The sequence below is a fragment of the Moschus berezovskii genome, chromosome 1, assembly GCF_049115385.1.
Source record: "Moschus berezovskii isolate FMDL1 chromosome 1, NW_MosBer_1.0, whole genome shotgun sequence".
In the NCBI taxonomy this organism is placed as follows: Eukaryota; Metazoa; Chordata; class Mammalia; order Artiodactyla; family Moschidae; genus Moschus; species Moschus berezovskii.
Window position 1 is genome coordinate 145680139 of NC_142460.1, and position 16212 is coordinate 145696350.

The 16212-nt window shown below is 38.4% G+C and overlaps 1 protein-coding gene across 2 annotated transcripts in view; it reads left to right on the forward strand.

The window, feature by feature from the left end:
• The first annotated feature begins 845 nt into the window (after positions 1–845).
• Positions 846–16212, forward strand: part of PLSCR4 (phospholipid scramblase 4) — a 40101-nt gene continuing 24734 nt past the window's right edge. The window contains exon 1 of one of the 2 annotated variants that reach the window (XM_055412197.2): positions 846–1250. The gene's annotated coding sequence lies outside the window, so the exon portion shown is untranslated. The remainder of the gene's footprint in view (positions 1251–16212) is intronic. The other variant, XM_055412205.2, reaches the window with a different exon arrangement.

The window sequence follows — 16212 nt, forward strand, 5'->3', positions numbered from 1 at the left end:
GGCAACCCACTCCAGTACTCTTGTCTGGAAAATCCCATGGACAGAGGAGCAGAGTAGGCTCCTACAGTCCATGGGGTCGCAAAGAGTTGGATACGACTGAGCGACTTCAATCTCAGTCTCTCATGAATTCAAAACAAAACTAATAAGTAGTAGTATATTTAGCTGTAGTTTTTGGCACCACTCCGTTTTATGCTTTCAATCTAACATTATTTCAGTATGTCGCTAATGTTCCATGTAATTACTACTGAGAGATACAATACGAATTTTAAAAATCTACTTTGCACGCATGACTGCAAGTAGCATACATAAAAGAAAAATGGAAAATTCCAGTACTCCACTCCCATATGCTTTCCCCTAACTAAACTTCTCCCATAATGGGGGCACTGCCAAGCTCTCTTTAGAATTTAATCTAACTTGCTTTTGTCCAGTTCTGTTTCCTCACAGTGTCAGGGACCCCCAAATCCTGTCAGTGGATTGTTTTCCTCCCAGTGGACCACAGACTTGAACCTCTGTAGTTTGAAAACAATACTTGTGCCTAACAACAGTAATTAACAAATGCCATTTTTCCCTCAGAAAACATAGGCAACTCAGCTCCTCCATCTCTCTCTCCTGGCACCCCTTTCTCGCTCCCTCCAACATCAAACTGGCCTACTGCAACCATGTGGAAAGGAAAACAAATGCCTGGGCCCCGCGCCCCAGTGTTTCCAGCCAGGACTGCATCGCCAAAGCCAAGTCTCCAAGCCAAAGGGCTGGGGGGTGGGACAGATGCAAATTAACAGGGCTCTTACGAAAGACTGCTTTTTTCTTTTCCTTCCTGGATTCTGAAATCTCTGTCAGGAAGCCCTGCCCCACAGGTTCTAAAAAGTGCCTCTCGGATTACAGGCCGCCGTCGACTTGCTCTTATCCCTTTCCTCACCTCACAGGAGAGCTGTGACAACTAATTCTTCCTCACTTCCTGCGCCTGGTGTTTTCACTCGCTAGAACCTCCAAGCAGCGGCCGCGCCTCCAGGGACCGCTGGCCCCGGCGGCGGAGCTGCCAGCGCCGGGGCGGGGCGGGGAGGGCACTCCGGGAGGGTCCCTGCGCGGGACCCCGCCCCCGGCCCGCGCCCCTCCCCCGCGGGACTCTGGGTTTTCGTTTCAAAATCCTCTTCCTTTTCTCTTTTTCCGACCCGCCCCTCTGTCTTCCTTCCCAGATAAAATCAGACCCTGGGCCCGGCGTCCCGGATGCCGATCTGACGACCGGCCGGGCGGTGAGTGGGGCCGGGCGGGCGGAGAGCGGGGACGCGGGTGCCGAGAGCAGAGGTTCGAGGCCAGCGGACTCGAGGGCGCGCGGCGTCCTTCCCAGAGTTTTGGGGCGTTGGGAGGGAGCCGTCTCCGGCGCTGGGCGGGGTGGTCAGTGTCCACCCCCGGGTCTGAAGTCGGCGGCCGTGGCCTTGGGACAGAGGCTTTGTTGGGGAGACCGTCCCTCTTGCGCAGGAGCGGCCCCCGGAGACCGGCTGTGTTGCCCCGCCTCTCTGCGCCCCTTTCCCGCGTCTCCTTCGCGGGACTGGGCTCCACTGGGGTCTCGGGCTGGCCCTCCCTCCGCACAGCGCTGGGGACCCGGGTCAGGTCGACTCGCAGGTAAAACGGTTTGCAGTCATTTCTGGACGTGCTTTTCTGGCGGAGGGGCGGGAGAACCCATCACTTCTAGATACAGGTAAACTGGTAGAGAAGGCAATGGCAACCCACTCCAGTATTCTTGCCTAGAGAATCCTGTGGACGGAGGAACCTGGTGAGCTGCTGTCCGTAGGGTCGCACAGAGTCGGACACGACTGAAGCGACCTAGCAGGCATGCATGCATTGGAGAAGGAAATGGCAACCCATTCCAGTATTCTTGCCTGGAGAATCCCAGGGACTGAGGGCCTTGTGGGCTGCCGTCTGTGGGGTCGCACAGAGTCGGACACGACTGAACAGACTTAGCAGCAGCAGCCGCAGCAGCAGCAGGAAACTGGCAGGCTACAGTCCACGGGGTCGCAAAGAGTCAGGCAGCTGAGCATCTTCACTTCAAACTGGGGGGGAGGGGGCTTTCAAGGTTTCAGGGAGCAGTTGCTTTGTTTCTGTAGAATAAAACGTTTATATTTCAAGACTTAGAGTTTCATTTGTTTTTCTGGTCTTCTCTTAGGATCTGCAACTTAGTTTTTACTTTTTTGTTGCATGTTTAGTAGGTATCCACTCAAACTAGTACAAAGATAAAGATACTATGCAGTAAGGTTTTCCCACCTTCTTAAAAGGGTAAAGCTTTAGTATTTTTTACTGGGTGTGACTACATTAGGAGTAGAAGGATAACCTCCATCTATCTCAATAAACATGTGACTGGAAAACTTGGAACACTAGCATCATTTCCAGGAAATTTGGAAAAGCAAAGAATGGTCATCGTCATATCCTGTAACGTTGTTGTGTAGGCCAGTGAAGTAGGCAGGAGGACACATTAACATTCTGATTAGAAAAGAAGACACAAAATTAGCCCTTTTTACACATAATGCAATTGTGCACCTTGAAAACAACCTAAAATCTCATAAAAAAAAAGAATTTAATGAAGTGTCTAATTGCATCTAGCTGCAATTTTAAATTATCAGTAGATATTATATATCTAAACTAGAATATAGATTAAGACAAGCCATTTTGTTTGGCATGAAATAACTTGGAAAATGTATTTTTAAAGAGACATAAAGCTCTAGAGACATGGATGAAAATATGCTGTATGTGAGAGTGTATAGGTGAAAATATAGTAAAACACATTGTTCTAAAGATATAATTTCTCTGAAAGAACATATAAATTAAACAGCATTGTAACCAGTTTTTTTTGGCCGGGGTGGGTCAGGGGCGGGGGTGGGTGGCTGGGATTGATTTCAAAGCAGCTGTTCAACCCAAGTGGAAAAACAACTACATTCCAGGAAGATTTCAATTCAAAGGAAAGTGTGCATATGTATATGGGGATTTTTACTATCAAATAAAAGGTATTATAAAGCTATAATGATTTAAAGGCCATAGAATAGGGAATAGATCTACCAAACAAGGAAACTGAAGAGACATTTAAGAGTAAAAGGAAAGCTTACGTTTGATAAGCATACTTTTAAAGTCAGGGAATGGAGAAAAAATAACGTTTAATTGATCATGTAGGACAATTAGGTATTTATTTGGGTAACCTAATAATAAAGCTTGAAATTTCCCTCACTTATAACATACCAATGAAATGTAGATGATTTAAACAATTTAAGTCTTAAATATATGAAACCTAGAAAAGCTGAATGAGTATTTGTGAGTGTGGCATATGGGAAAGCATTTTTGAGACTGATAGAAAAACCTAAAGCCCATGTAGGGACATGATTCTTAACATTTGCAAGAAAAAAAAATACAAATGGCAATTGTTAATAGAAAAAGCTAATTTTCTAGAACTCTCATTAAGGACTGAGGATTATACAATCCAGTTTGAGAATGGAAAGTGTTACTTGCTCAGTGGTGTCCGACTCTTTGCGACCACATGGACTGTAGCCTACCAGGCTCCTCTGTCCGTGGAATTCTCCAGGCAAGAATACTGGAGTAGGTTGCCATGCCCTTCTCCAGAAGATCTTCCGGACCCACGGAAGGGACACAGGTTTCCCACATTGCAGGCAGATTCTTTACCATCTGAGAATAAAGAGTGTCAATTCAAAGTAAGAGAAACAAAAATGACAAGTGGTAGAAAGACCCTGGCCAGGTTAACTACCAGGAAAATGCAAAGTAAGATAGTGTTTGCCTGTGTCGCAGATTTTGAAAGTGTGATACTTCTCCGATAATGTGATGAGAGAAATATACTCTTAGTGGAAATGTATTGATAAAACTTTTTTATGCTGATAAAATTTTCAAATATTCACTCACTTACTGAAATTCATCATGCTCCTAAGTGTGCAAATAAATATATGTGTCAATGGTAGTCCCAGTAGGATTGCTTTTAATACAAAATTTGGGCATAGTTTTGTAACCATTGATTGGAATTTGGTTATATAATTTGTCCTACATCTACAGTGGATAATAATAGTTTAAAACATGTTAGTTCTAAGTGTTCTAAAGTGAAAATATGTCCAAAGTATATTATAAATTTAAATGTAAACAAACAGAAACAAAGAAACAAGTTGAAACACAGTATGTATAAATGTTTGTGTATGTCTGAATGTTCGTTATATATACGTGTGCTTTACCATGGTCTGGAATTGAACCTGCCATAGCTCTGAGGATGAGTATATTACTATGTATATTCATGTTCTGTTACATAGTTCTGTAACATATGCATGTTTATAAATGAAAAGTAATGTTATTATAATAGAAAAAATAAAATAATAGTAAGGATCTTGAGGGTATAAATGATAGTTTATGTATATAATTCCTTTATGGATGTGTTAGTTGTTATTCAGTGTAGAAGAAATATATTTTCTATCACAAAGATTTTCATTTTGTTTGTTCCATTTGCTTGCTCTTTGAATGTTCTCTTTCAGGTTCTTTCTTTGAAAATCCCTTCCTTTATCTGGTCCCTTAGTATTGATTGCTATGGTTTCCTATAGGCACACAATTGAAAAGTTGTAAAGTTTTGCCTGAGAGATTTCACAGCCTGTTAACATTTTTATAAACAGAAAACATAGTAATTTTCATACCCTTTTATATTGAAGTAGCATTGTCTTAAAATCACTTTTATAGTACTTGTTCTTTAGGAAGAGACACTGTCCTTTAAAAAGGAAAGTATTTAAAATTAGACTACATTTTTGTAGTAGTCTAATTCTTTTTGACTTTTTAGTCAAAAAGAATGTATGGCAAAATGTAATAAAAATTAATAATAAATTTGAGAAAATATTCTTAAAGTTTTAATATTATTCAGATAAATAACATGAAAAAACTAGCAAACAGTAAAATGGGCACATGACAAACAGGCAGTTCACAGAAATGTAACTGAAAGTGACTTTTAAGCATATAATAAAAACTGGTCAAGATATGGAAAATAAACGTGAAATATTTCACCTTTCAGTTTGTAGTGACAAAACTTTTGATAAAACATAGTGTTAGGAATGTAACACAAGTTTGTCTGGTTTGTGAGCTGATTCAGATTCATGGAGAAGAGTTTGACAGTAATATCAAAAACACTCAAAACTTTAGACAGGCAATTCTGCTTCCAAGGATTTAATACACAAATACACAGAGAAGTATATATAAATTTATTTTAGCATTGTTTGTAATGGCATACAATTGGGAACAGTTTATAAATTTTCATCAAATAGCCTATTGAACTGTGGTGTAGTCATTTAAAAAAAATAAGGTTATATGAACTGAAGTGTAATCAACATCAAAATATTTTAATAAATGAAAAACCAAAATAAAAAACAGTATATAGGAAACTGCCATTTGTATTAGAAGGTATCAGATGGTAGAAAGTCTGCCTGCAATGCAGGAGACTCAGGTTTGATCCCTGGGTCAGGAAGATCCATCCCTGGACAAGGAATGGCAACCTACTCCAATATTCTTGCCTGAAGAATTCCATGGACAGAGGAGCCTGGTAGGCTATAGTCCATGGAGTCACAAAGAGTCGGACACAATTGAGCAACTAAAGCACACACACAGACATATTTCTGTTTGCTTAAAAAACCTCTTGGAAGACACAGAATGAAATGAGAAATGGGGTATAGGTAGGAGGGATCCTTTTTGTGATATAAGTATATGTACTTTTGCTGATAATATTTTAAAATGGCTATTTTTGTACATGTAAGATTTCTTAGTATGATTTTATCGTAGGTCCTATGACATCCTGTCTTGTTACTGTTTTTGACACTAGAAGACTAACCATGACACAATAATATACTTTCTGGTAATCTTTCAGATATCATGATTGGCACGGTCATGTTTCCTAAAACATCATCATTATGTTAACTCTTCTGCTATTTCTTATACTCCAAGTAACAGAAACATGCCTCCTCTGAAAATTAAAATAAAGAAGCTTGGTATTCTCTTTTAAAAAGTGAAACTAATATGTTTGGTAAAAGTTATGTATCAACTGTGACTATCAGTTTGCTCCCATTTAATCAAATTCTTTTGTTTTAAAATAAAGCCACATAACCAACTTCTTCCTAAAATGAAGGAAATATCCTGTCATAGACTTGTTTGGAAGGAACCATGATGAAACTAAAATAAGAAAAATGTATAAAATATAAAAGCTTAATATACATTGATTAGATTTTTCCAACATTTTCATTTATTCATAATGAAAATAGCTGTTTACTATTGTATGACTGATTTCATGCAAATATATAGTTAAATATTTATTCCATGTTCTAGATTCCATGTATCTCTGGGACATTTAAATTGTGTATTTTATTCCAAAATAACAGACCTAAGTTTATCTTGTTAGTGCAGGCCTCTGTAATTGCTTTTTGAGTAAGATAGTTTCTTCATTCCAGTGCATGTAACAGCAACCTATTAAGTTGTCCAAATGTGGAATAGGAATGTCTGAATTCTTCACAATCACCAGACTTTATTCCTACTGAACCCACTCAACTATCCAGTCCCCTTGTAATCAAGAAACACATAAAACTAATCATCTCAGTACACTACAAGAGCCAAGACTCTGGTTTCAAATCTATAGAGTATTGTGCTTGAGAGTGTGTGTAAACTTTTCATCTTTGGTGAACCTGAGTTCTTTTTAGTTAAAATCACTTTAAGAGAGTAGATTGTCAGTTCTGTTTCTCTTTATTTGTTTTCATTTCAGATTATAAATTCTGTTATATATTTCTTATAGAAAAAAATTTTAAAGGAAATATGATTTGTATTTTAACATGTCTCTAGATCTTAAATACTTTTTAAGACAAAACAATCCATGTTATAATTATGCAGATTATTATAAGCATTTTAATTATTTTGCAAATTATTTCTGACCATATTTTTTAAAGAAATGTGACTTTATAATGTTTCACTGTAATGTATCTTCTTAACTATTGTGCTGGATATTTATGTAGTTTACAGTTACTACTGTTTGATTCTGCACTACTTTTGTGAGAATGAAAATCTATCACTTAAAATCCTACAACAATATTTTGGATTTCTCCTTACCTTTAGAGGAGATTTACTTGGGTTTGCAAATGAGGTTTGCAGAGAAAAAAATAGGTATTAGTAAACTGAAAGTTTAATTGAATTTATTAAGATAATGATTCTTTTAGAAGAGGGGTGTTTTTGAGTGAGGGATAGACACATATAGATCTGAATTTGAGGGGATGTGTGTCAGTGGGAGAGGGGGCAGTGAAGGATATGTCAAAACCACTTGGAAAATGGTTTCAAAACTCATAAACTTTGTGAAAAAGTCTTCTAAAATTAGTGATTCTCAGAGTGAACCAGCAGCATCAGCTGATCCTAAGTCATATTTGGAATAGTTCCAAATTTCTTTTATATAATTACCCACCTCCTCCTTGAAAATCATCATAGTTGATTGCTGAGCTGCAGGACTTTTGTGCATGAAGAAACTTTGGAAATCAATTTGTTCAAACTTTTATACAGGTATACTTACATTCTTGTCTGGTTATGTACTGTATGTCACAAGTTCTATGAAATATTTGCATAGTTTTTCTTCAATTTCGACATGATGAATATTTTGTAATTTTACACTCATGAGAACAAACTGTTATATTATTTGGGTAATATACGTAGCAAATTTGACTTTCTTAAATATTCTTGATAAGAGTGGAGTGTTTAAGACAAAGATATATCTACATTCATTTTGAAAGTAGTAACATCAAATGATGAGTTAATATTTGGAAAATCCTTGTAGAAACATTGCATATCCTCTTAATCCTTTTGAAAGTTTCTGCTAAGTACCCTTGAATAGTATTGTAACAAAAATTTTTAGAAAGACACTTGTTTTAATGTCATAATCTAAAAATATTTATTTATTTAAAAATATCTTTAACAACTTGATCCAATTTAAAAATCTACACAAAATATCCCCATTAGGTTTGTCTACAGAAGGTGTTAATTTTCATTTCAAATTTAATGTCTCAGTTGTTTTTGAGTTATTTTAATCTTGGAAGTTTATGTACTTATAAAGTTGTTGAAGTTTTCTCAGTGGAAAAGAAGTAAAACATCTGAACATTTCATCATGTCCCTGTTTCAGGGCATCATTTTCTTAGTTGTTTATAATAGGTACATAAATATATGTTCTGCACTTGAACAATTAAATATGCACAGTAGAAATGATATTTAATTCCTTTACTTAAAAATTGTATTTTCACCCCCAACATGAGGGAATAGAGAAAATGAGAAAATATTGGGGAATTCTGCAACTCTCACTGAGCTGTAGGGATTCCTCTTTCCTTCTGCTTTGCCAGGAAGGCAGGACTTCCCTGGACTCTGTCCACCTGGCAGCTGCTACTGTGTGTCAGGCTGCGTTGAAATAGTATCACATCAGGAATACCAGAGAAAAATTAGGAAACTGATTCTGGTTGGAGAGCGTTTCCCATTATGCTCTTCTTCTCCCAGGCTCTTGCTACTGTTTAATTTTCAGGACCCTTGAATGCCCAATCATTCTGTCTAAATTAAGTGCATTCGGTGGTGTATGTTACTGAATCTGACCCAGAACTGGAACATGTGACCTCTGAAGAATTTTTTTTCCTCTGGGTTCATGGATCATTTCTCTCCTAATTATATACATATTTCAAAAACCTTACAAAAGGGAAGTTGAAAGGGAGCTCAGTAGAGGAGCCTGTTTTCATTTTAGAGGATAGAGGAGGGTACAGTAATAGTAGTGGGGAGAGCTGGAGAGATCAGTGAGTTGCAGAAAGTAATTTTCAGTCCATTTAGAATACTAACCTGACCTCTGATGATGGTTTTGAACAACCCTTTGCCCAGTTTATAGAACTGTGACCTTAGTTGGATTATTTAAACTCATGGGCTTCTGTTTCCTTACCTATGTAATGAAAATTACAATCCATCTCAAGCAGTGTATGTAAAGTTCCTAAAATCTCATAGATAATTTGTAGTTGTTATCTAAAACTGAAACCCAATGACACTATTTTATGTATATTGTATTGTATCAGTTCCTTTGGGGAATTAATGAGCTCTCAATAGCATACTACTGCTGAAAAAATGCTTTAAATATTCTCTAAAAAATATTCAGAATTTTCACTTAAAAATCCGATTTTCTATTTGGCCTCCTTTGAGATATTTTTGCTTCCCTGCTGGCTCAGTTGGTAAAGACTCCACCTGCAATGCAGGAGACCTGGGTTTGATCCCTGGGTTGGGAAGATCCCCTGGAGATGGAAATGGCTACCCACCCCAGGAATCTTGCCTGGAGAATCCCCATGGACATAGAGTCCAGCAGGCTACAGTCCATGGCAAAGAGTCAGACATGACTGAGCAACTTAAGCACACATACAAGATATTTTTAAATTGAAGTGTAAAAACAGTTATCTGCTTGAGAATTTAGAAATATGACTTGTTTACCTAGGCTTCCCTGGGTACATATTTACATATATAAATATGTGTATAACAGGTAAACAATTTATATGTCATGTGTTTGGTATATAAAACACATATTTAGTATATATAAATAATTTAACATAGTTATCACTACATACGAGGTTGTAGAAATAGTATGTGGTCAAGAGAATTACATTTGTAATTTATATGATGATCACAAAAATATAATACTGTAGAAAATACAGAAGTGACAAAAATATAAAAATTTAGGGGAACTATCTCCATGTGAGTCAACTAACAATCTAAAAGCTTTTAAAGAAAGGAAATTTTAGAATATGCAACCTCCTTTTTCTTCCCCAGAGAAACTGATGTGTAAAGTGCATATATCCTGTAGTCCTTCATGATCCAGAATCTGCCTCTGCTCAGTCGTGTCCAACTCCTTGCAACACCATGGACTGTAGCCCACCAGGCTCATCTGTCCTTGGGATTTCCCAGGCAGAATACTGGAGCAGGTAGTCATTCCTTTCTCCAGGGAATCTTCCCAACCCAGGAATGGAACCTGCATCTCCAGCTTGGCAAGTGGATTCTTTACCCCTGCACCACCTGGGAAGCTCATCTTCTTCCTGAGCTCTATTTACATCGCAAGAAATCTTGCTGCAGAATTTTTCTGTAAAATGAATTCTTCACCTACTTCATTCCATTTACTAAAATACATAAATTGACTCAGTTTAAAATTTACAGCAAACATTTTTATTATCCATGGTAACATTACATATGAATTAGTCTCTATAATCCACAAAACTTTTGCTGAGCCAATAGAAATAGATTAACATAAATGTATCACCATTACTGTAAAAACATTTCAAAAGCCAGACCCACCCAATTAAAATGAATTTTATATTCAGAAAAGTAGCACATCTGAATTAGTTGTTTCTGCTTTATGATTTTATTGTCTGTCACCAGAATGCTGTGCCTTACAGAAACGAAAAGCTCATCAAATAGTACATACAGTTGACCCTTAAACAACACAGCAAGGATCCACTTACATGCAGAATTTTTTCACTAAATAAGAACTATAGTACTGCATGATTGGAAGTTAATTGAATCCGAGGACAAAAGTGAACCAGGGACAAAAGGACCAACTGTAAACTTATAGGTGGATTTTGGACTGCTGAGGGTCAGCACCTTGAGTCCTCATTGTTCAGAGTCAGCTGTATTGTTCTCCTTTCAGCTCTGTCCCACCTCAAAAATAAATATTGAAGAGTTTTGGTGTGGGCAGCTGCACTGGGTAAAAGAAAGGCTAGGGCAAAATAGTAACATGGTCCAGCCTCAGGGGAGCTGGCTTGCCAGTCTGATTCTGCCTGAACTTCTTACTAACTGTATAGTGTTGGAGAAAAGTGAAAGTGTTAGTCACTCAACTGTGTCCCACTCTTTATGACCCCATGGACTGTAGCCTACCAGGCTCCTCTATTCATGGAACTCTCCAGGCAAGAATATGGTCGTGGGTTGCCATTTTCTTCTCCAGGGGATCGTCCCAACCCAGAGATGGAACCCAGGTCGCCAAAGTTACGGGCAGACTCTTTACAGACTTGAGCCACCAGGGAAGACACAAAGAAGGAAAGTGAAAGGCTTGGTGAACACCCCTTTTAAAAGAAAAAGACGAAGTTTATTTGTTTATTTTTGGCTGTGCTGGGTCTTCGTTGCTTCATGGCTCTTCTTTAGTTTTGGGGAGTGGGACTATTTTCACTGTGGTCCATGGGCTTCTCATTGTAGTGACTTCTGTTGCAGAGCACGGGCCCATGGGCTCTAGGGCTCTCTGGCTTCAGTAGTTGCAGCACGTGGGCTCTGTAGTTTTGCCTCCTGGGCTCTAGAGCACAGGCTCAGAAGTTGTATCACATGTACTTAGTTGCTCTGTGGCATGTCGGATCTTCCTGGACCTGGGGTTGAACTCGTGTCTCCTGGATCAGTAGGTGATTCTTTACCACCGAGCGCCCAGGGAAGCCTGGAGAAGAGCCTTTTTAATAACTTCTCTGTGCCACAAGTTTTCACCACTATTTTAGTATCTCTTCTATAAAGCTTTCTATGAAAATAATATTTGTAAACTTCCTATGAAGATGTTTTTAAAGTATTTGTTTGAATACAAGTTAAAGATAGAAAGGGATCAACAGTAATGGGTGATCTGACTTGATACATTGGCTACAAAACTAATAATCAGTTTTTGGGCCTCCAGTCCTTTTCATCCATCAATGTAAAGTTAAGAAATGTAAAAAAAAGAGAAAGCAAAAGAACATATAGTACATCTAGTGAGTTTACTGCAAGAATCTAGTTAAACCCTGCTGCTGCTAAGTCACTTCAGTCGTGTCCGACTCTGTGTGACCCCATAGACGGAAGCCCACCAGGCTCCCCCATCCCTGGGATTCTCCAGGCAAGAAAATGTATATGATTTCCGGTGGATCAGAGGCCGTATTTCTGGATGCCTCTGTCAAGTATGATTTGAACCAATTTGTTTTCAGCAATGATTTCAAGGAGGCTACCCCTAAACGTTTGTTTAAATTTTCTTTCTTTCAAAAAAGTAGTTACCCAGCTATTACAGTATTCAATCCAGAATCCACAGGCAAGCTAAATCAGATACAATGCATCTGTTGCTTTTAAACCTCCAATATGGGGCTGTTTCTCTAGGCAGCCATCAAATTTACACTTGTCTTTATTTTGCTTTGTTTGAATAAATTAATAGAAGTTTAATATGATGTGGGGTCTTCCCCAGTGGCTCAGGAGCAGTAAGTATTTAAAGGGTCACTTATAAAAGGAAGCATCAACAATTCTTTTGAATATAAGTAAAAGTTCCTGAGTACCTACTATTTTGTAATACTTTTGTATTAGTGATTCTTTAAAATCTATTAAACCATCGTATCAGTTAAAGTGTCTCTTTCAAAGGAGCACATTACTATTTTTAATATTTAAGGAATTAAGAATTCTATTCATTGGGATGGTAATACAAAAGAAAATTTTCCGTAGTGTATGGGCAAAGTTTAAAGGAAGATAGTATTTAATGTTGAGATGGTCACTTAGATATGATTTAGGTTTAAACTGAAGAATACTTGTTAGAAATTAGCAAAATATTCCCTAAACTGTAAAAAAAAATTCACCTATAGAACATGAATCTTTCTTGCATTGTTTTATTGTTAGGGAATGGCCAGAGATAATGTACAAATATTTATGTAAATAGAAATTTTATAGCACTGATCATAATACCAAAAAAGCATAAACAGTAAAAATGGAATAATTTGAACAAATTAAGGTACAGTCATTGGTACCTAACATTTAAACAAATATCCACAGTATTTCTGAAATAAGTGACAAAGACGTGATATCTTTAATATAGTTTTAATTTTCTGCTCTTTTAAAAGTCTATTACTAAATAAATCCATTTATCTTAATAATATAATTAATGTCACTGACCTAAACTAGAAGCAAATCCTGCAGACACTTAAGCTGTGCTTTACTTGTTTGTCATTATTTTAGTGACAAATACAAAAAAGCTCTCCAGCAATGTCTCCACTTTCTTTCTCTTAGTTCTTTCCAATTTGAAACTCCTTACAAGCAATGCTCATGAAATCATATCCGGTAGAACGGCTACTGGCCCAGTTAACCTCTTGGACTGTTCAATCAATACAGGTTGATAATAGACCTGACAAGAAATTCAGGCAAGGTGTTATTGGGGTTTACGCTGCAGCACATGGAAGCGAGAACAGGACGCAGGTGACCTTGCTAGTTCCCCAAGGAGGGGGCAGGCTGGTTTCTTAAATGGGTTGAAGGCGGGGGCAGATCAGTGAGTGAAGAGGAGGTGTAGCTTAGGTGGTGTGCCCACCCCTTCCTTGGTGCTGAGTGCAGGAACCATGCACAGTACTCTTCTTTGGTCTAGGCACTTCAGAAATGGTGCTTGGTTTGTGGTCTTTTTGTATCTTATTGTTCATAACTGCCCCACTCTTCAGGAGTGTAGTTATTTTCAGTCCCTTATAGTTTGTTTGTATTCCATTGCTCAAGGACATGAGGGTTCCAGTTTCCAGCCTATCTCAAAACCCTAATCTCTGATGGTAGGAGATGGGAATTTTTGGTGTCAGTCTAAAACCCAGCATAAAGTCTTACACATGGATGCTGGGTAATACGTGATAAATGACTGAATGGCAGACAGCATTTTTTAAACTACATTTTAATACAGATATATATTCTTGGTCTCTTTATCAGTTAGTTAATTTTACCTAGTGAAGTGCATACTTGTCCACAGTTTGCTCTTTGCCAGGCACTGTGTTAAGTGCTATCCGAATGTAACCTTGGTTAGTCTTCACAACAGTTTGTAAGGTGGATCCAACTGTCATCATGTCCATGACACACAGGAGGACTGAGGAACAGAAAGTCACTCAAGGTTACGGAGATATCTGTCTGTCTAGGATTGATCTGTCCGAACCACTATCCATACTGTGTGAAATGTGCTGGCATACACAGTTTACCAGCTACCCAGGCTTCTACCCTCCTCCAGGTATCCTATCTTGTGTGCCAAGGATATCACCCCCTAAAGGTTGTATATTAAACCCAAACAGGGAACTGTTATGGCTTCCTAGGTATCTTAGCAGTAAAGAACCCACCTGCCTATGCAGGAGATACAGGTTCGATACCTGGGTAGGGAAGATCCCTTGGAGAAGGAAATGGCAACCCACTCCAGTATTCTTGCCTGGGAAATCCCATGGACAGAGGAGCCTAGCAGGTTACAGTCCATGAGATCACAGAGTCAGACATGACTTAGCGACTAAACAACAAGGGGACTGTGATAGATGGACTAGGACTTTGCAAGAACTAGCTGTATTTCCTGCCACAACTCAGAAATTGAATAGACAGGAATTTCAGACTACTCAGAAATTGTATAGACAGGGACCTCTTGCTTTCTTTTCTCTCTTCTCACAGTGGAAAGCACTGGAGGCAGGCATAACCCAAGGTTTTAGATTTCATATGCAGGTTTCGAAGTCTTGTGCCTAAACTGCAAGATTCTCATGTGCCCAGAGTCTCTCTTGCCAAGAGACTATAACAGATTCTAGTAAATTGTTGTTTAGTTGCTCAGTCATGTCCTACTCTGCGACTCCATAAATAGTAACCCGCCAGGCTCCTCTCTCCCTGAGATTCTCCAGTCAAGAATACTGGAATGGGTTGCCATTTCCTCTTCCAGGGGATCTTCCCACCCCAGGGATCAAACTGGTGTATCTTGCATTGGCAGGTGGATTCTTTATCCCTGTGCCACCTGGGAAGCCATTCTGATAAATATTCAACTGTGAAGAGCTGCTGGTCATTTTTCAGTTTTGTGATTGAAGTTTCAAATATCCCTGGTATGGCTCTAGGGCTTGTCTTTTATAGAACTTTGCTAGTATGCCACTGTTTACAAAGGTGAAATTGCAGAGTGAGCATATAAAACAGCTGCAGTGTTTGTTACAGCAAGCAGCGTTCAGGAAAATGCTCCTTGCTGTAAGATGCTGTTTAAGATATCAGGGCTTCCTTGCACAGCCGCAGACCAGCTTCCCAAACCTCATCCTACCATGTCCGTGTTTCTTTTCCCTCTTAATTACATTTCACTTGGCTTCAATTTCCCTGTAAGTAACCTCAGCCTTGAAAATGCCAGGGCCTCTACAATTAAGAGATCTGTGGACCGTGTAATGCTAGCCTATTATAGAGACACAGCTCAGTTTTCTGATTTCCATTTGATAGAAAGCCAAAAGTCAGCCTTTCCTCAACTTAATGGCACTTTTTGGCCTTGCTGAGTGAGAAATCTGAAACAATTCAGTAAATTTTAAGAGAAGATTAAGTTAGCAACATTCCTGATTTGTACCAGTTGGACATTATCCTGCCTTATATAACATTCTTGATAAAAACCATATTGTAAAGTTTACACGAAAGGGGAGAGAATTTAGAGTGGTGAAAAAAGAAACCAGTGGCTCAAAGGAGGGAGAAGGTAAATTCCATGAGTACCTACAGCTTGTGAGGCAATGTGTAGGTATACTTTACTTTAAATTCATTGATATCCATTATAAAAACATTTTTATAGACTTAAAATTTTTTCAAAATTGGTTTATTTTTTCAAGCTGCAACAACTTGAACATGCCTGGTCAAAGGTTTCACCTGCCTTGTGTTAAAAGTACAGATTTCCAGGCCTGGACTACAAGGGTTCTACCTTGCTTTTGGCGTCCAGAATTGCATATTTTTTTCCTCCAAGTTTTTTTTTACAAAGATGTTTTTATTTTATTCATTTTGGCTACACCACTCAACTTATGGGATCTTCCTTCCCTGGCCATATGCTTGGCCGTGAAAGCATGGAGTCCTAACCACTGGACCATCAGGGAATTTCCATCCTTTAAGTTCTTTTTGTAATAAAATTATTCAAATTTCTGTCTTCACTTAGCTTCAGCAGTTGTTAACATTTGCCATTTTGTACTATGCTATGTACTGTTTGCCACTATAGACGGATAGATGATAGATGGATGGATGGATGGATGGATGAATAGGCAGCTGGATAGGTAACTAGATAATTTAGCCCCCTTTCACTAAGGCAATCAATAATCTGTTCTAATTACTTTCTGTCACATATCTTTGACAGCAAGGCTTAATATAGAAAGGAACAACATATGTTTAGTTAGAAACTTACACTCAAGTTATACCTGTCACATGGTTCGTCACAATAAAAAAGAAGTACTTTTTATTGTGAAC